This window comes from Amblyomma mixtum, chromosome 2 (genome assembly GCF_055824585.1).
Source record: "Amblyomma mixtum isolate Tamu chromosome 2, ASM5582458v1, whole genome shotgun sequence".
Taxonomy (NCBI): Eukaryota; Metazoa; Arthropoda; class Arachnida; order Ixodida; family Ixodidae; genus Amblyomma; species Amblyomma mixtum.
The window spans coordinates 78,468,247-78,489,267 of NC_143013.1; the positions used below are offsets into that span (position 1 = coordinate 78,468,247).

Genomic DNA, 21,021 nt, shown 5'->3' on the forward strand with positions numbered 1-21,021 from the left:
TCTCGGGCTTCGTAAGCGAGTGTGAGGCTTGCACCATATACAGTAAATGTTTCATGTTCATTACACAATAACACGCATAATTTACTCCATAATATGGTGCAAGCCACGGTGACCATGTCTCGTTCGAACCAGTCTTGGCAGGGCTACAAAAGTGCATGTGCTACTTACCTATTGCTGACGAGTATTGTGCTTTTGCCACATTATCTCGACGCAATGGTGACGAGGCTGCAGATTCGTGATCGTCTACACTGGCGACACGTCTTTTATTAATATATCACAGACTCAATTCTAGCAGGACGTCCGGTGACCCACCAAAGCATACCTCCTAGACAAGAAGGCGACTACTTTGTACTCTACACCACTACGGCATTATGACGTCAGTCCACGCGGGGACCTGCTACCGACGAAAAACAAGACAAAAAAAGGCATCTGTACAAAAGTAGATCCGCAGCGGCTCTATGTACAATCGATCTTAGGCCACTTTGGTGCGCGTTCGGTGGCTCGGCCACACACGTCGCCCTCCCGTCCCCAAAAGGCCGCGGCAGCACTGAACAGTGGTGGAGATTTTTAGGAACGTAGAAATCGACCCTAAGGCAAAGAGAAGACTACACCGCCGCCCGAGCTCAGACCAGCTTGACGGCGTTGGCGCGCGCCGCCGGCTCGGATCCGCGCTGGGGCCGCTGTGGGTCCGGCAGCGCGTAGCGGAGCTTTTGCCAGAACCTGCGCTCGCCCCAGCGCAGGATGAGCGCGGCACGAAGGCACTGGCGCGCCTCGAGGTCCCACTGGTCTTGGCCGCCGTCGTCCAGCAGCACGGCAATTAGCCTGCGTGCACTGCTCGCCTGCGCCGCCTTCAGCTCGAAACGGCACCACTCGCTGCGCAGGAACTGTTCCGAGATGACCACGACTGTCCGGTGGCTGCACTGCACCGCCTCGACCACGGCCGCCTCGGCCACGCAGCCCGGCACGGCCAGGTCGCGGTGGCGAAGGCACAGCCGCAGGGGCCGCTTCTTGCCGCCGCATGCCTCGAGCTCGGCGGCCAGCACCTGGGCCACGAATGGCTCGTCCTTGGGGCAGTAGGCGACGAAGGCGTCGAACAGGCGCTCGGGGGCCTCGGAGGCCCGGTCGAAGAGCCGCAGGCCGCAACGGCTGTGCAGCCACAGCTTCACCTGGCGCCGGTAGCAGGCGGCCAGCACGGCGCCCAGGAGAAGCAGCACCAGAGCCGAGGGCGCCGCGATCAGCAGCGGCACCAGGCCCGGCAGCGGGTGCGGCGGAGCGGGACTCGCCGGTGCCTCGGCCCAGCCTGTACCATTGGCTCCGCAGGACGAGGCGTCAAACTCGAGCAGGAAGGGGCCCCGGCGACCGCACCGCACGGCGGCCGCGTCCCGCAGAGGGCTACCACGCGCCCACGCCTGGAAGCGGCTCAGGAAGGCGCAGCCACACGACCAAGGGTTGTGGCCCAGCTGCACATGGCGCAGCAGCGCATTGGACCGCAGCTGCCACACCGGGAACTCGAGCAGGTAGTTGTTGTCCAGCCGCAGCACTTCGAGCGACCGCAGCGGCGCGAACGTCCGATTGCTGAGGCTCGACAGCCTGTTGTGCGACAGGTGCAACTCCCGCAGGCTGGTTAGGTTCTCAAACTCGTAGCCCTGCAGGGTGGTTATCTTGTTGTGGTCAAGGTGCAATGCCTGAAGGCCGACAAGGCCATTGAAGGTGCGATTGTGGATGCTCTGGATGTTGCTGTTGTTGAGGTACAGGGCCCGCAGGTTCTTGCGACCAATGAAGCTGTGACTTGACAGGTGCGACATATCATTGCCATCTAAGTACAGCTCCGTGACATCCATTGGGATGCGACCGGGAATGGTGCTATGGGCAGTGAAGCTGCAATCTACAATGTTGCTGTTCCAAGTCTGGTCAGAGTAACACGTGCAGTTCTCGGGGCATACCATCTCGCAGTCACAGGCATCAAACTCGCAACAATGGCACAATGCGAAGCAGTGGCTTTTGTACTTGCAGAGAAAGTCGGACGAATTTGCTTCAGTGAGTAACAAGCGAGGCCGACGACGGCCAAATGGCATCTGGCAGACAACTTTGGCTAGGTCCATCACTTGTGGATACTGTCCATCCAGACTGTTGATTCTCTGCAACCATTCCATGCTGCAATCACAGAAGTAAATGTTTTCGGCTATCCAGAACTCTGGCAGGGCTGATTTTGTGGGCTTCAGGCGGAATGCATTGATGTCCAGGTTCTGTAGACGATTCTGGGTAAGGTTTACCTTGGTCAGGTTGTACTTTATCATGAAGGTAAAAGGATGAATGATGCTGATACGATTGTTACTAAGGTTTATCACTTCTATCTGGTTTGGAAAGGAGCCTGCATTGATTTCACGTATGTGATTAGTAGACGCATCAAGTATTTTGAGATGCATCTTGTCCTCCAGTTCATAGTAGTTGCCCAGCACCTCAATAGCATTTTGGTGAATATCCAAGTGCTTCAGCTGACGAGGCACAAGAGCGTAGTCAAACCACGCAATACTGTTGCATGAGACATTGAGTAGTCTCAAGTGTGCCAAGTTCATAAACAGCCCATTGATGTCTTCAAGCAGATTGTCATTAAGTAAAATCACATTCAGGGCAGAAGCATCATCAAAGATGCCATGCTCTAGGTTTGCTATTTGGTTGCTGGACAAGTCAAGCCTTCGGAGGGAATGAAGTGACTGAAATGTGCCTTTCGTCATGTTACCAATACGGTTCCCAGCCAAACGTAAAATGTGCAGGTTCGGCATTCCAGACAAGGTGGCATTGGACACAGTGGTGATGAGGTTGTCTGACAGGTCCAGACTGATGAGAAAGTGCAAATACTGCAGGGCATCGGGAATGGTTGACAGCCTGTTAGCAGACAACTGCAAGTCTTGGAGGCTGCTGCAGTTGCGAAAGCCTTCTAGATGGATGTTTTCCAGCCGGTTGTGATCTAGAGCCAAGTTAATAAGCACATAGAGGCCATTGAGGGTGAACACACTAAGATGGCTCAGCCGGTTATCACTCAGCATCAGTGTGTGCAGGTTGTACAGTGCTGAGAAAGCATTGTCATCAACACTCTCAATCAAGTTATGCTCCAGGTGCAAAATTTGCAGGCTGTACTGGGACTGGAATGTGCTGCCATTGACTTGCCTCAGCTGGTTGTAGCTCAGGTCCAGAATGACAAGGCGAATGAGGTCTGCGAAAGTGTCGTGCGTGATGCCATCACTGGAGAGATGATTCCGGCTTAAGTTCAGAATTACAAGCTGCTGCAGGCCTGAGAACATGTGCGGTGACAGAAGGCTGAGTGTGTTGTTCTGCAAGTACAACTCCCGTAAGTCAGTGCCGGCCAGGAGACCAGGGGGCAGCCCACCACTGAGCTGGTTGTGTGATAGGTCGAGGAGCTGCAACTGAGACAAGCCCGCCAGGGCAGCCGGCGCCAGCCGGTCCAGCCGGTTGTGGCGCAGCCGCAGCCAACGCAAGCTCCCGAGGGAAGCAAGAATCCCATCGTCTAACTGACCGAGTCTGTTGTGCGACATGTCCAGCTCGGCAAGGGCACCAAGGCAGCCCAGCCCAGCCACCGTCTCGAGAGCATTGTGCGTCAGGTTGAGCGAGCGTAGCTGCCGCAGACCGCACAGGCCTGTCGGTGGCAGTGCCACCATGTTGTTGTGACCAAGGTCCAGCCGCTGAAGCAGGCCGAGCCCTTCAAAGGCCCGTGGCGCCAGCGCCAAGGAAAGTGCCCCCCAGTCCCCATTGTAAGTCCGCACAGTCAGGTTGCGCAGCTCTGTGAGTCCCACAAATGCCCTCTCGGGCACCTCGGATAGCTTGCACTGCTCGAGATGCAAGGCACGCAGGGAGCGCAGGCTGCTGAATGTCGTGTTGCCCAAGTGGCTCTCTGTGAAGAGGGCACTGCACAGCACTGTGAGGCTGGTCGTGTGGTCGGGCTGGATGAGGCTGAAGTTTGTGCCATCGGGGCCAGTGCGCAGGGCCTGCAGGCGGCACCGCAGGGCCACCTCGGAGGAAGGCTGCCCCGTGCGCCAGTCGCAGTCGTCGGCTGACACATAGTGCGCCGCCCAGGCCTGGCCCACCAGCACGCCCAGGAGCAGCACACTCCACACCATCGTCACAGCCGACCCATGGGGTCCTCACTGCTACCGGTCATCCTCCTCCTGCGGATGCTGCAATGTCAGGGACTGCGTCAGCCAAGTCCAGAAAAACTTGTTCAATGCTTAAGGCAATCCCCAAGTCATCAAGAGCGCGCAAAAATTACACAGCAATTTCCACTACAACTGTATACACCATAGTGTGTGTGCAGTGCAGAGCTACACTGCACCAGCAACAATTCGATGCAAGGTCGGCTTAGTGCTTAGCAGACAGAAAATCCCTACCATAGCTATCACTATAATAAACATTCAGTGCGCCAAACATATCAGTTTTCTTCCAAAGCATTACAATGGAAAGCAGAGATATTGACTTGGTATGAGGCTGGCTGGCAATCATCTAGGCCAGACTTATATGCAGAAACAAATCAATGCTATTGTTATCATCCTGCAAGAGCCGTTGATATGACAGCATAAAACCCACTCTTCACTAATCATTCTCAGATATACTAAGTCAAGTGTTCATTGGCTGTACCCTTCTGCACAGCAATAATGTGCAAGATATCATTTCGGCTGCAGTTGAACAGCCTACAAAAGCAAAAACATCAGAGAGCAACTAATGTCTGAACATTGCAATGTGTTTCGTTTTTCCCCTCCTCAGTGGTGGGAATGGCAAAGAGCATTTTGGAGCACCCTTTGTAGCAGGAAAAACGTCAGCTTGTAGCAGCTTCTTACTATCTTGTTGAAAGAGCCCAATGCTAACAAATAAAATGAGAACATGAACTTAAACTCTCAGTGTAAAGCCGCAAAGTTTTTCCGCCACTTCTGCAACAGCACAGTGGTGAAGGAGTAGAATTAATCCCAGCCCCAGTGGTCGCATTTCAATGGGGGCAAAAATCAAAAACACCTGCGTAGTGCGAGATGTCAGTGGCAGCTAAAAAACCCCAAGTGGTCTAAACTTATTTGGAACCCTTAACTGCAGCATCTCTCATTGGTTATGTGGAGCTTCGGGGAGTTACTCTATACCAGGGGTTCTCAAACTGGGTTCCACGGAACACAGGGGTTCCGCGGGCTGTCTTCTTGTGTTCCGCGAGAACCCTCACTGGCCCTGACCCGGCAGCCGATATGAGACTGGCTCTGAGTGCTACTGAGCCACGCTTTGACTTGCTCTCAAAAGGGAAGCAGTGCCACCCATCACATTAGTATTTGTATTAATCTGTGCAATAAACATTTAACCTTTGCAACTCTCTCTTTGCAAAAATACACTCGACAACATTGTTGCTAAGTGAAAGCGGGGGGGGGGCCTGGAACTTATTGAAGGCTTTTGGGGTTCCTCCAAGCAAAAAAGTTTGAGAACCTCTGCTCTATACATTTACTGACTGCCTGCCCTCACCAGACCACATATATGTAAACTCAGTAGACACATAAAGACTGACAAGAAAACATAAATGTGATACTAAAACAACTTTGACAGCAAGTACCAACTTCACACGTCCCTATGATGCAAACTATGCAGACGATAACAAATATAATGAAGTCGAAGGACTTTGGATGTGTTAGGTTTCCTGCGCCCGTGCATTGTAAATCAGTGCTTCGTTTGTGTTGTTAATTACTTTGTCTAGTCCCTGAACTGTCTGGATCGTACCTATCATACAACAACCCTCCCAAACTTGAACCTCATTGAAAACAGGCCCGTAAACTATAGCAGGGAAAAAAGCACAAGGGAAGAAACTGAAAATGCACAGGTTCTCTCTCAGGCCCGCAATGTCCCGAGCTTGGTTGTGACCACACGATGACATGACGCTGGGACGACGCATTCGGTAAACAGCACAGGAACTTGTGTTGCTATAATGCACTGTAAGGATGCTGGATTGATCAAATTACCCAATGCGCCAAAAATTAGAAGCGGCCCAAACGTGGTGGATATAGCACGAGACAGACAGAAAGAGAATAATGGACAGGCAGGGAGGTTAACTAGGCAATGTCCGGTTTGCTGCCCTACACGTGGGAAGGGGACTTGGAAATAAAAATATGCGCGCAGCCATCAGAAACAAAGGGCAGCAGCAGTACCGAGATCAAATTTTTAGCACAGCAGTATCGAGAGCAAATTTTAGCACAGCACTATCCACTACGGCAATCGACTTCAGCGAGGCACTACAGAGGATGCTGAAGAAACCAACTAATGAGTGATTATTCTATTTATAGTGTACTGCAAATAGAATTTGACACCTCACAATTGGTAGTGGCTACACAGCACCGTCCGCTGCGAGCAGTCACTGGTGTTGGCGCAATGTAGTCTTGCTTTTTAACTATTACCGTTAGGCTCATTAATTATTAAGAAACCGTGTAGTCCACCGTAAGTAATGTCCATATCAGTATTTAGAATTTTGAAAATGCGATCACGTTCAGCGCATTTACGTTGGGCGTTGTGGCCCAACAAATTTTGGCTGTTTCGATGAGTTACGTGCACCGGAGAGGTTCCTTTGCTTGCAAGCTTCTCGAAAGTTCATGTATTTTGGCACGATGCAGGCAATATTTGTTGGGCCACAGCTCCGAGGGTGAATGCATTTTTGAAATTCAAAAAAACTGATATGTATAGTACTTATCGTAGGCCACATGGCTCAATAATTAAGGAGCCTAACAGTAATAGTTAAAATTTTAACTATTTAATATTAGTTAATCAGCCTGCTAGTCAGCACATCATAACTGTATTCTGATGTACTTCACTGCTGACTGAAAAAAGTGCGCTTCTAACTCAAAAAGCCAATTTTTAAAAATTGTGTAAAGTCTTAGGTGACACACACTGTATAGCAGAACATTACTGCTATATCTTAATGATACACCGACAGTTTTAATCCATGGCTCAACTGTTCCACGCACTCGGTCGGGGTTACAGCCAGCAGTTAATTTACCAAATTCAAGAAAAGAAATTCTGACTGTCAATACAAGGGGCTCTGCAAACCACGGAAGAAATACTACCACTAGAAACATGTCGCAATGCGATTGACAGTCCAAGAACTAACTACCAGAATCAAAGTCATGTGGCAAGATTTCTTCACTTTCACGAAATCCATCCCTGAAAACACACAGAATGTTGCCTCTAAACCTTCACTTACATAGGGTGTTCCAGCTAACTTGGACCAAGATTTATAAAAAAAACTAAGCGTTCTTCAGAACTGAAATCGCGTGGATGTTGTTAGGGTTTATCTAAAGTTACAGTACCATTTTTTCGCTCCTCCTATTAGAATAATTAGTCGAGATACATAAATTGACTTTTTAAATACAGCTTGAAATGTTACAGGCGTAAACAGGAAAGTTGTGGAGCTCCACAAATATTGTCCAACCCAGGCACTTCCAACGAGATAGACTTAGCGTGGTCATTTTTATTCAGGAAAAACGAAAGCCCGCGGAGTTTAAAAAATACCACGTGACAATGCACTCTGTGCGCCCAAATACGCCGCGCTCTACAGCGCTCTCATCCATGCTTTGTAAAAAACATCACCCGCTACATGCCTTTCGTGTTGCCCAAGAAAGGGCTTCGCGTTGTGCTTGGTTCCAAGATAAGCGCCAGTGGGTACGGGCGGAAGTTGAAAGAAAGTGTGGCTCCTGTTTTTCAGCGTAATTCACATGACGTTATTAGGCTTGTTACATGCGTCTTTGCTTGTTGGGATCTTGCTCCCAAATTCAAACTCATGAGATTGTCATCGCTCCTCCGCTGGCATTCTGCTAACGTGAGAGCGCAATTATCACCGCAGCTTCTAAAATCATACTATGTGAACAAAGCAGAGCCAACCTGCCCACCTGCATATAATAATGCTGCATACATGCGTACAGAATTCAATACATTAAAATGCAGCAAAAAAAGAAACTAAGGTTGCAGGTTAACTTATCATATATTCCGGTCTACAAGTCACACCCTCTGCAAATGGCTGTCTTTCCGAAATCCACGTCGCTGGAGTGCACGAGAATCACCTGTTAATTAGGTAAGCTCTATAAAAACGCACGGTGGATCTTTTCGTTAGAGAGCGCAACAAAAATGCACATTTACGGCAGCTATGATGCGGAGACGACGATCCTTGAGCTCTGGCCAGCGTGCCTTCTTCCCGCAGCCTGCCCTTTCTGTTGGCCTCATCGATCGGAGTGCTCTTGTGGCTGAATCATTTTTTCGCTCATTTCAAACTGCCTTCACTGCCAGTTGGTTTTCATTCCCCAGCACATATTGCAACAACTTACTTTTCACGAGCTCAATGTTTCGCAAGCTTGGCTAAAGTCACGGTGTGAGAATATTTTGTAAGCACTTCATTGCGCGTAACAGATGTGGCAGGCCCCATAGTTGAACCCTCTTCCCCAAGATCTGCAAGCTTACAGTAACATGCATAGGCCCGATCCATACGCCTGCTAACAAAGGCACGAGGCTCGTGCTACACAACGCCACACTGTTGCGGAACCCACTATAGGATGGACCATATAATAGGCAAAAAGAAAACACACTGATGGCTTTTCCATTAAGGAAGACTTTCTTTACGTAATTCGGACACCTGCCAAATTCCACAGCCTCAGTCAGGACCTACACATCCCTCTTATCCATGAATTCACCTCGCTGACGTGGTGAATACAGGGTCCTACATGTACATGATGTCAAAAACTATGGCAGTTTTTGCACTCATTTATGGAGTTCCGGAGACTGCACGATGAGGAGAGGAGCTCGACCTAAAGAAGCAAGAAAACAGGAAATGAACAAACAGGAACTAAGTTAACGGGATAGGAAGAGTACCTTTAGAACACTCCTCATTCAGCTCCCAGCTATGGAAACGAAGACAGCCTTTTCTAGATGGTTCATTCTTTTCCAGACTAGAACTCTCTACCAGGCAGCAGTTGCCATGGCACTTTCCTCTTCTAGTTGCAGTTAGGAACGTGCTGGCTTTGGAGATATTTATTATTTTATGCCAATTGTGAGTTGTGTTGCCCAGATTATCCGTGGGACCTATTTTTCGCAAGATGTACGAGATTCACGAAAACTGGGTGCATGCGAAAATTAAGTCATTTAACTCTTTCCTTAGTGTGGTGCAATAGGCCATCAGTCATATATGACTGTCAATTTGAACCTGTAAGCAAAAATTCTAGATGGTGCTCCTGAACAAGCTGTGCTATCTAGTTTGCTTCTATAACACCATCTCTTTGGCTTCAGTTTTGTTTTTGTTTTTTCTTTTTTCATTTTCTAATGCGAGGAGGAGACATGAAAAATGAAACTGACTGATGTAGTCTCCAGTCATAGTCTTCAGTCATGGCATCTGTTGCAGCGCTCGCTGGCAGCAGTGGTGAGTTAAACAACCATGTGGAATGGTCAGATTTCATTTCCAACTGCAAGGCTTCGTCTCAGAGGCCCATGACATCGGCACTTGCTCATGTGTTTCGCTTGATTTGTAAATGATGAGAGTGGTTTTATTTGGTTCTTTAGGGCCTTTGCGACATACTGCCAACATATTTTGCCTGACCTGAACGCGTCTTGTACGTCACAGACGCCATTTAGCATTCTGAACCGAAACCGAAGTGACACAAGATAAAAAATGACAGTCAATTTGTGGTGTTAGGTTAAATGCAAATTAGGTGCGTTAGCACTTCACTTTTCACTTCGGTTCCGGCGTTCTGATCCACTGTTCACGGATGGAAGCTGTTCGGATAGCGATAATGAGTTAATGCCCATATGTGCGGAACTGGTCATTCTCTACACTTATAGCTCCGTGGAAGTCCTCCCAACACTCCTGGAACAGTGGTGCAGCAGCTAAGCAATGCGCCACTGCCCTGCTATGGCAGGTGATGCCATCAGTGGGGCTTGTGCGACCCAGGCTGCTCTTCCCCACCAACCTCTCGACTGCAGACATCGGGTTTCTGTGAGAATGCAGATAGTAGTGCTACTGCACTAAGAAAACTTGATCATAAATTATTCAGCTGCCATGGGTGAATTCCACGTCATGACTCGTGAGCACCACTGTCCAGCACATCAAAAATATGCCTCAGAAAATTTGGTATGCCTACTCCTTTAAAGGGGCAATGTGACGCGTCTTTAACTGCCAATAGGGGATATTCAAAATTCCGCAAGTGCACTTTCCCGCATAACAATGTTGCCCCAAACAAGATGGCCGACTTCGCTATAAAGGAACTACGTGGGCTACAGGACAGGCGCAAAAGATGTGGATAGAATGTAAGAAACGTATTTTGGAAGAATCAAACAAAAAATCAGTCTTTCTTGCTTTGCTTCAGCCGGAAACGCATGGTCAGCCATCTTGTTTGGGGCAACATTGTTATGCTGGAAAGCGCACTTGCGGAATTTTGAATATCCCCTATTATTCTCGTTCAAGGGATTCCTCTTACCGGCGGTCCAGATACCAGCAGTCCAGACACTGGTGCAGAGACAACTACTGAGAGCTGAGCATGCAAACGAAAGGTGTTCCGCTTGCAAAATTCAAGATACAAAGATCAGATAAAATCTTATTTCACTCACCCAGACCAAGAGTTAATTCTACCAATCAGATCCATGCCTTGCACACATGCAACAAAAGCTTGCAACTGCGCATTTTGATATTGTTGTCATTACATGTCCATGTGTCACTGACATGGCAAGTTTGACTAAAGGGTGTGGGAGTTGGTGTTTCAGACATAGCCGCCAGTGGGGCTTGTGAAACCCAGGTTGCTCTCCCTGTGCAACCTCTCGCAACCAATCATTAATCTAACTGCCACCTGCCATGATGGGGAGTCTGCTCACAATCCGGTGGGCAGGTGGCACGATCCGAATTTTCTGCTCACAACCCAATGCCGCCCCCAGATTTTCTGCAGAACGAAAGCCTTAAAGGGACACTGAGGAGAGCTCTATTAATATTTTTTTTATAGCAAAATCCGATAGTTCGGCATTTCATGGCTTTGTTGCCACTTGGCCGGCAGCGAAAGATGCATTTATTTCTAAGAAATTTGGATTCGAAGTTGAAAGTTTTTCCCGCCGCTCTGATTCAAACTTGGGATTCTCCTATGACGACACAGGACTAAGTGACGTGAAACATGACGTGCACATGACGTAACGCAGACTCCGTGATTTCTGGCAGCCAGCAGTGCGGCCCAGCAGCAGCCGAAAAGAAAACTACCGCCGGCCGCACGTTTAAGGCATCTATCGGCTATTGCGGCCGTCGCTTCGTTTACGTTTGCACCGGCGTTTTGCCAGCGTTACAATGGATCCCGTTCTCGTAGTCGTCAACGAAGTTCTCGCAAATCGACACCTTTAGCATACCGTGTGCCTTGTTACCGTTAGCAGAATACCGGGAGCCCGCATACCGCTGTGAGCAGGCGCTGATTGGTCCCGGCGCTGCAGGAGTGCGCATAGCTGTCGGGTACGTGACGCCATCTGGCGACGTCAAGAAGATTTGCGCATGCATTTGCTGCGCCTCAGTGATTCGCGGCTTCTCGTGTCCTAGTGTTGCTAGAACTATTGGTTCTAGCAACACTGTTTTGTCCTATGACGTCATGAAGCTTGTACTTGCGAGTTTGGCCTGTGGCGGCGATACCTGTATTTTGGTTCTTGCTCTTTTCTACGTTACAAGAGCTTTGTTGTCAGTATGAATGGCGTTTTTGTAATCAGGAGCTGGTATTCTGTTGATGCAAGTCAACTTCAATTTCTCCTCAGTGTCCCTTTAATGCTATCGCGTTAAAATCCCACTCTCTACTTTCAGGGAAAAAGAGGGAGGGAGTTGTACAAAATGGGAGAGGGAAGAGGGAGGGAGGCGCCAGTGGCAAGAGGGGACACTACTGCCGCAAATCAGAATCTACGGGTGGGGAGGGTGGAGAGGGGGTATGGTGGGAGAGTGCAATGGCGGTACAATGTGTCAGACAGTAAACTGACTGAGCGGATGACACCACTCACACACATGGTCTGAACCCGTCATCAGCAGCAGCTGAGGGCGAGGCATCAGGTGGGACGCATGCTGCGTCGGATATGAAACTGCTGCTTAACCCTTAGGAGTGAGAACATGACACTTCTTCATGACCCTTATGCGTGGTTTCCAGCGGCTTAAACACAGTGAAGAAACATGTTTAATTAAGCAACTTCCCTAAGCAGGGAGATGATAGTGAACAACGCGGTAGCACACGACGTTTGGCGGCAAGGCACGTACGATAGCAGAGCAATACCTCAAAAACGTTTAACTGCGCTGCTTAATACAACTGCACACCATCTCACAACACTTCTGGCTTTTGCACATGGTAAATTTTCTCCATTAGGTGTAACTCCCACTCGATATCCAGCCAGCTGCGGCGTGCCTGCAAAGGATACTGGCCTTTTTATTTAAAACCGAATTCAAAAAAATGATTTTCACGTACTTTTCTGTTGTTTCTTTTTCAGTTTAAATCAAAATTTCCAACTTCTGAACATTCTCTGTATACAAATAATAAAAACCATAAGCTTGATTTGTGTCGCAAGGCCCCTGTAATCCACCGCAAAGATACTTCACAAGCCGCAACAGGCTGATCTGTGAATTTTTCAACGTGGCACCGGTCTTGCCAACACTTGGTTGAACAGCAGAACAACATCATGGACAGTGTGGCGAACTGATCTGATGCTTATATCCACACAGCTCAACATTACCTGCATAGTCACAACCTGAAGCTTTCCTCACTGCGGTCCCTACTGCTTTCTGGGGTCACTACTCAGCATGCCTGGCTTGGATGAGCAGTGTCCACTAAAGAAAAAAAGGCACTTTTAAACTTCTAGCCTCATTCATACTGTTGCTGCAGTGGCAAAGAATCACCATATTGCAATGCCGTTCTGCAATGAATTTCCACTGTTCCATCCGCTCACTAGAGCACAAAGGCAATAAGAAAACTGTTCCTTGTTCCCACATGTTCACAGTGAAGCCACCATCTTTTCTCTACTACGACGCAGGCACGCAATCTTCCAGCATATTGCTGCTAGCTGCTGCCAAGTTTAACAGCTATCGCCTAACAATTCAAATTTTCACATACCGTATTTTCCGGTGTATAAGACGCGGCTTTTTTTCGAAAATTTTGCTGGTGCGTCCTATACAAGGGTGCGTCTTATATGCGAATTTTTCATCTTTTTTTGCGCGTTCATCGATTACTCCAGTTCATGCTCAAGCTTTTTTCACCTAAAAAATATCACTACCAATAACGCGGTTGTAACACGGTTAATACTTCAATACCGGGACCGCCGTGCGCGACATTCTATGTGATCTATATTATGAAACGGCGGGGATGACGACTTCCGGGATCACAAACGCGCGGCTGTTTCGGAGGCCCCAAGCAAAAGTAATGAGAAGCGCCAAAAGATGGTGACAATCGCGCTTCTCGCCATTGTCAAGACAAGCCGGCGTTCTTTTTTAGTCACCCTTTGCAACTTTTTTTTGCTCCGTGTACGTAGTGCATGTTTCAGCCGAGTTGCTTCCAGAAATGGGTGAACCTTTTGATAGCGCATCTGAAGATGAAGACTTCGAAGGTTTCAAGTAGAATAAAATGTTATGGACATATGGGGAGCTGTATCGTTTTTCCGTTCTTTTTTGCTAGAACGTGGACGAGTATGGCATGAGTGTTGCCTTTTTCGATCACTTAGCGTTGCTTAAGAATTGCTCACAGGTACGGTGCATTTCGCGATAGTCGCGCAAGCGTATTTAATTAAGCCTCACTGGCCTAACTGGGTAAACTGGGGTGCGTCTTATACACGGGTGCGTCTTATATACGAACTTTTCCAGTGACAGCTTGCATATATGGCAAGTGCGTCTTATACAAGGGTGCGTCTTATACACCGGAAAATACGGTACTTTACACATTCACATACTTTTAAGGTTTACATTTGAACCACCTCCTGAAAATGGGAAAATCAGATAGATATCGACGTACAAGACATTTGTCCACAATTTGTAATTTTCCTGGTTCTGCTATTGCAGTGCAATGAAGGCTTAGTCAGAAGAAGAGTTCCGAGGATTGCTCAAGAACTGAGCCAAATGCATTTTAATTTTTTTTTGCCCTATGAGTGGGACACAATACTAAGTGAGAGCTCCCTTTGCAACACTGATGCCATTGTTATGTTACGTTGTAGAATTTGCGTGCCAATGGTATGCTTATTCAACGATGCATAGCGTTCCCAGATGGTCAGTGAAAAAACAATGCAAAATCAAAGCAGAGGAGATTACAGTGCATGCTCTTTCCGAGGATCATGGCTATATATAAGAGTGGTTCCTATTTGCTGCTCAAGAAATCTGCAGACACAATTCAAGCTCTGTGATCAGAAATTAGATTAACCGTACAACCTAAAACATTTGACATTATTGGTGACCCCAAGCAGAAAGTTTTCGGACGATATAAGCACAAAACGACGAAAAGTTGCAAAATAAAGATTGTTTCACATCTGTCTCGGTCTGACTTCATATGTGCCTCTGCGACTCATTGTTATAGAGACAACATCAAAACAAATTAACCCGGCTGTCACCAGAACATTAATTCGCAAGCAGGGCGAGGAATCTGCATTGTTGCTTTGATCTTGAGAAACAGGCCTTTTTTTTTCCTAGTATCACAGCACACTAGCCACCTTAAGACAATAATGATGCGACTTCTGCACTCCATCTGAAGTAAAGAACTGGCTGTCGATGGTAATAAAAGCGTCTTAGTGTGACATTTGGCAGTTGGGTAAAAGTTAAGTGACACCAAAGACAGAAGTTGGCCTCTATTGATAGGGTACCGCATTCTAATTGCAAAGACACCACTTTCACTGAAAATGGAGCTTGTACACGCTAGAAAAAGAATAAAAACCGAAATACAGATGTCGCCATCACCAGCCCCTTTCGCAAGCAAACTGCGTGTGCCGACACCAATTTTCGGGCACGGATCCCAGAGGCCACGCTACGCCGCTATTACCCTTCAAAATACTGGCAACCCATCCTTTTCAAGTAAGGACGTCTTGAGTTCGAATCGACACGCGGCAAGATATTTAAGTCTAATTATCTCGCCTGTAAATGGGTCTTTAGCTGACGGACAAACTTAACATAGGCAGAGACAGCCGGAGAATGAATTTTTACTGAAATAAATGGATGGTGGTGTCGTAGGAATCCCTTCACCCACATTTATGACTGCCACTCAAGAAAATAATCCATTCTTACTGTTTGTTCTTGTTGCCTACACAAGCAAGCTAATCAGAAGACTAAATAATAAGCACAACAATCGGGTGCTTTTGTCTTGTATAATGTGGTAAGCAAAAAAAAACACGTTCACTGCGCCGTGGTTGACCGGTGAGTAACGTCGCACATTCCTGCTATGAGGCAGGAATACTGAGTGGCACGATGAAGGCGTGAGAAAGTGCAGGTTTTTCAAAGAGCCTGTTTAAAACAAACATGCCAGATTGCTGCTGCAATCTATTGTCGGTAGCAATATGTTGACTTCACCGGGAGCACACCGTGGGCTCACATCGCACTAAAGGAAATGTAAGGGTGGCCCACCAGCGGGCTATGACGCACAGGGATTAATTAGGGCTTTGCAAGTCGCTGCCACCGTGAATGTGTTAAAGACCTGATTTTGTTTCCTGCTGTGACTGGTCAGTGGATTAATGCAACACCAGTGGTGATGATGATAGTGGTTTGCCCTTTGTAACAGGCTGCCGTAGCTCATCTCCAACAAGCCAAATGGCATATCCAAAACATCAGAAATTGCGGGCCATGGGTCCAATAGTTCAGAACATTAGAAATGCAGGCCATGCGCCAATACTGCCACCAGCAGTTTTCAAAGGTGTAGCCTACTATAGCGACATTCACTGAAAACATTTATTCATGGACCAAACAAAAGAACGAAGCTTATGACCTGCTGTAAAAATAGCATTCATTAAAAGGGGACGAACGCCTTTTGCAGAAATAGATCTCCAGTTTGCCCAAAGGGAATCAATCAGCATGAAGCAGAACAGCGTTCACACGAAGCCCATTCTCCCATACACTGTGGATGAGCAGTGCCCCATTAAACAGCAAGATGTCAAATTATGCATCACTAGTGCACGCTAGGCATTCACAAACGGTAACACTGCAAGAAGCAGGACACTGCGCTGTGAAACTGACATGTCTCCATCCACGTGGCAAAGCTCAAGGCGAAATGAAAGCTCAGTATTTTGCACAACACTCGCCTGAACACCCCAAATCATCACTACTGCAACAATGATTCATCATTTTCAGCCACACCCAAACCAGACATTGCACCTTCCACCCGCTAATACCATGGCAATTTCCAGAACAAACATTTGTAGTAAAGTAGCACAAAGTTGAGTTTTATCCATTCCTCACATGCTACCACTAATAAAAAACTTTTTCATAAAACAATATGCCGTTACCTCAACAATATTAACTACTATGAACAAACCGGCTCTTGATTCGAAGCGAAATACTAACAATTCTGGCAGGTTTCGTCTCAATAAACACTTTAAGGCTGACATGTTACTTACTGAGGCAAGCTTACCATCACCACATATTTACACAGGTCCCAGTACACTCTCCAGGCTACAAAAAAGTGTGAGCAAACAACCCATACACCTACCTATGAAAAGCTTGCCGCATTAATCAACACAAAACAATAAAAAATTGCAGCAAACATGCCCAGACATGCAGCCAGTAAGTTTGCTTCATGCATCAGAAATTATCCAGAGAGCATGTTTTTCAACCCTTCTATCCCATTAGTCTAAATGATTATGGAAATCCCACAATACGCAGTGGTCTCTTCTAGGCGCAATACTTTTTCTTCAACCATAAAATTTTAAAAAAGCGCATATAGCTTTGCTTTGTGTCAGCATGGCTTGCACTACGTAATGCTAATTGCCCACTTACCTCGTTTGATGCTACCGCAGAAAGATGCTATTTCCTGTTACGCTCTCGTCTCAAGAACCACGACCCCTCTCCGTACTTCGTTACGGCCAATCACACGCAGAATCTAACATACTTAACGAGCTGGTTTAGGTTAGCGTTGTCAACTAGTCAGAGCCTTAACAGACGTTGCACGGGCTTCAAAGCGCACGATTCAGCGCAATTCCCCCAAATGAATCCCAGACGCAAAAATGCCGCTCCGGAAATAGGCGGAGCTGAGAGAGCATGCCTGCGCTAGCCTGCACGGGCGTAGGCAACGCGAGGAGCGCGGCGAGACGCGTTAAACCACCCAGCGCGCGGCGTGAGCTGGTGAAACGGAACCTCGTTTTTGACCCCTCAGATTAAGCTAATTGAGCGCTCCGTGCAAAAAGTCCGCGACATGCAACCAACGCGTCGTGAAGGATCGGGAGCACTAGCCTAAGCAAGCGAGCCGTCTTTGTCAGCCGCTCCCACACCCAACGTTTCGCTCCTCTTGTCACAATCTTTGTTCGACTTGATTGCTACTAACCAGCCACACACTCGTGAACCAAAACCCTACAAATATGTGGCGACTGCCCAACGCTACCACGGCTGATTTTGCATTATTTTGCGCACTGGAAGTTACTACAAAGCATTTCAAACATGCATCGCTGTCCCGTAAGGGGCAGCGCAACACTGCGGTGCATTGCATACGTGCGCGTGAAAGCTGATCTTATCTCGCGCACCGTTACTGCACTGCAGCCGGATTCCGGATCTCGCCATCCGAAAATTCCTTCGCATAAAAACGGCAGCTTAGCTAGAAGCAACGCCGAGCGACGCTCGTGAAGCCGCAAGCTTCGGTGCAAACGTAGCGAAAGCCGTTCCCCTGAGAGTCAGGCCAACGCGACCAACGCCTCGCACTGACAAGTTCCCGTGCTTTACACAAGGCTTCCTCGATGCAGCGTTTATCGCATTAAATTTAGCGACCAACGCACGCGAGTGGTCGCCGCTCACGCAGTTCGAATCGCGCGCAGACCTGACAGCGTTTACGCGTATGCAGTGGCCAGCGCTGCCCCTTGGTCCGCACGCCTCGGCCGACAAGAAAGGCCGCCATTGTGACGGGGTCGCGGAAGAAGCGACCGCCGCTGGGTCGCCGCGTAGCCGCGCCTGTTCAGCATCGAGCACGCCAAGCCTCTGTAGAGGTAGCACTCACCATTGGGCTCGGCATGTATCCGCTATCGTAGCACGCTTTACCACACAACGGTTGACGCCAACAGTCCACCCGACAATAAACACAGCGACGCCGCCGGCGGGGAATGACCCGCGCGCAAGCCGCCTCACCGCGCATGCGCAGACACGCATTCCGCACAGCCGCGGTCCGCTATGCCGCCGCGGCGCCGCGCGCTATGGCATGCGGTGGAAAAAAAAAGTATACGCACATTCGTCAGGCAATCCGAAGTGTTTCGCGCGAGACCGCGGAGGTATTCGGCTGTATTAGCGCAACTGTATTAGTGCCTGCAAGGCACCCAGTTTGTCGACAGGCCCTCGAACTGGGCTACATCCGCCCGCTCACCTTGGTGACCTCATGATGAGATTTGGGAGAGGCCAGTGAGGGCCAGGGGGTCGGCGGGTTGGAATGCATAAGCCACGTTCTTTCACGCTGGCCAGCGCGGACTAGAAACGGAGTCCGCGTGGTGCTGAGGCGCGCGCGTGCGTTTCGGGATATTGGTTTGCTCTCGTTAATAGCCGCGCACACCTTTATATACACATGGTATGTAATTTCTCGCTCGTTTGTCGAATTATTCCTCTATTGTATTACGTTGTGCGTGCTACTGAGCACGGATATTTTGTATGGAGGTGGCGAGTTGTAAATGTACTTCAGATGTGTTTTGTACACTACCGCAACCGGGGAAAAAATTTGCAACGGGCCCAAATTTAATTTAAATTTGTTCCAGTTAATTGTCTTTGGTCTCCTCCATTTTTTTTCTTTTTTTCTAACTGGAACAGCGATTGTGTGGCGATGTGAAAATGGGCAGGAAAAAGGATTAAACTGGAGGAAACCGTATTCCAAGGATAAATTAAAAATGGACAAAAGCCAAACGTTCGAGATCTACGTCATTAAAGGGGAGGTCGGACATGCTACAATATTTCGAGTTAGACTTAATGGTCAATAACAGCGCTTTATACGCGTGTATCTAAACACGAGAAAGACTTTTTGACACACCTCTGTAATGAAAGCGCGCTGCTGCACGAGCGTGTTTTTGCTGTAAAAAAAAAAAAAAACTATTCAGAACCAGGGAGTTCATCAGAGCTCTGCGACTGGAGAGCGTCATCAGAAGGTCGTACCATAGCAACGACAGCTACAGATTCCAGAGCCTTTGGCTATCTCAATTAGCGAGAGCAGCGAGGAGCAAAAAAAAAAAAAAAAAAAGAGAATAGCTCAGGGTTTCCTTCTCTCTTGCCCGCCCAAACAGCGTCAGTCCATAGACCCCAAACGCTGCACCATTTTCATTTGGTGAGTGGCGATTTGGTGATTGTGCAGTCGTGAAGTAGTGACGTTGACGCTCTACTGCTACCGAAGGACTCTGTCACTACTACTACTACTACTACTACTACTACTACTACTAGTAGTAGTAGTAGTAGTAGTAATAGTGGTTTGCCCTCCCTGTCAGATTGCATCGCTGTTAAGGGGAAGGTAAAAAAGAAAAAAAAATGGCATCATTACTTGCCGGCGGCAGACTCGATAGATAATCTCTTCAACCAAATTAATGGTTAAATGCCAGCTAGCCTTATTAAGGTTAGTTTGATTGCAACAGATTGTGAATATGCACACCTACCCGCAAACCGAAGGCGTGGCGAAAGGGCAGGCGGACCGTGCGAAGCCTCTTCCGCTCGTATGCAAATTAAACGGCAGTTTCCTACCACGCCCTCTCCTCAAGAACCGGACACAGGCTTGGCGCCCCCTCCCTGTAAAAAGAGCGAGGGGGAAAACTTACGGTTCTGCTAGTTCTGCCTTTGCCGCCAACATTGCAAGGAAAACTGCCGCATTTACTTGCATAAGGGCCGCACCCGCAAAGTAAACATACTTCTTAAATTAGAAATTAAAATTTGGGAAAATTTTAATTCACAAAAGTGTAAATTTTTCTACGCGCACTAAATGTACCTCTCAAATAAGCAACAATTTTTGCTTTCTCGTCACAAAAAGTACGCGCGTTCTGAAAGTAAATAGGGTGTTCAAAATACTCCGTTTTGCGAAAAAGAGGTATAGAAAGTTCAGAGGCAGGACATATTTTAGGCCCTCATTTATTTTTATTTTTTTGGTCCTGTTGTGTTTCCAGATTCGGGGGGTAGAAATTGGGTGATTTTTTAAAGTTAAAATTCGGCTACAAATCGCGCTGTTCAGAATAAATAAATTACACAATCCGTTTTTTTTTCCGGGGCTTTTTTTTTGCAGCGGAAGACAACCTACCGTAAGCGCTCGTTTTTGCGCTGGGCATAAAATGCTGTAGTATTTGCTAATTATTTTTGTAAACTATATATGAGAATGGCAGGTTGAACTAAAGAACTTTGAGATTATGCTTATTTTTATTCATTGCAATTATTTCGTCAGAGGCGTGCGGTTAGTACATGTGTTTTCACTTCTCGCATTTGGAACGTACTTTTCGATCTTATCCGCAAATTAACTTTCGTCATAGAATAAGTGATAGAAGACACTCCTCTGGAATAAGCACCAGATATATCCAATTATTTTCGCGCGGTGTTTTAAGCTTTGTGCACTGGAAAACCACGCTTTCTAGAAGGTGCATTTTAGGGTAGAAATCAGATTTTTATCATACTTGTTTGGAGCGCAAGAATGGTGTAAACGCGGGTTTTAGCCGTAAGCGACAGGCCCTAGACACATCCAATGATAATACGTATGGAATTATTGGCATCTACAGCATGTACTACTGGAGCAGCCCGAAGTCGAAGTACCAATGGATGGTCTTACAAGACATGTCAAGTAACTTTGATGAAACGAGAAATGCACAAGTAGGAAACTGGCTGATCAGGCTGACATT

General features: G+C 47.6%; 1 pseudogene across 3 annotated transcripts; it reads right to left on the reverse strand.

Moving 5' to 3' along the window:
• Positions 1-232: 232 nt before the first annotated feature.
• On the reverse strand, positions 233-18,315 carry LOC149359816 (toll-like receptor 6 pseudogene; annotated as a pseudogene). Of its 3 annotated transcripts, none has more exons than XR_016288805.1 (3): positions 18,177-18,315; positions 12,745-12,838; positions 233-4,193 (listed from the first exon to the last, which is right to left on the reverse strand). The product of XR_016288805.1 is annotated as a toll-like receptor 6 pseudogene, transcript variant X1 (transcript). The 3 variants fall into 3 exon arrangements; XR_016288807.1 differs by lacking the exon at positions 233-4,193 and adding an exon at positions 4,212-8,825; XR_016288806.1 differs by lacking the exon at positions 12,745-12,838 and having other exon boundaries at positions 18,177-18,302.
• Positions 18,316-21,021: the final 2,706 nt, after the last annotated feature.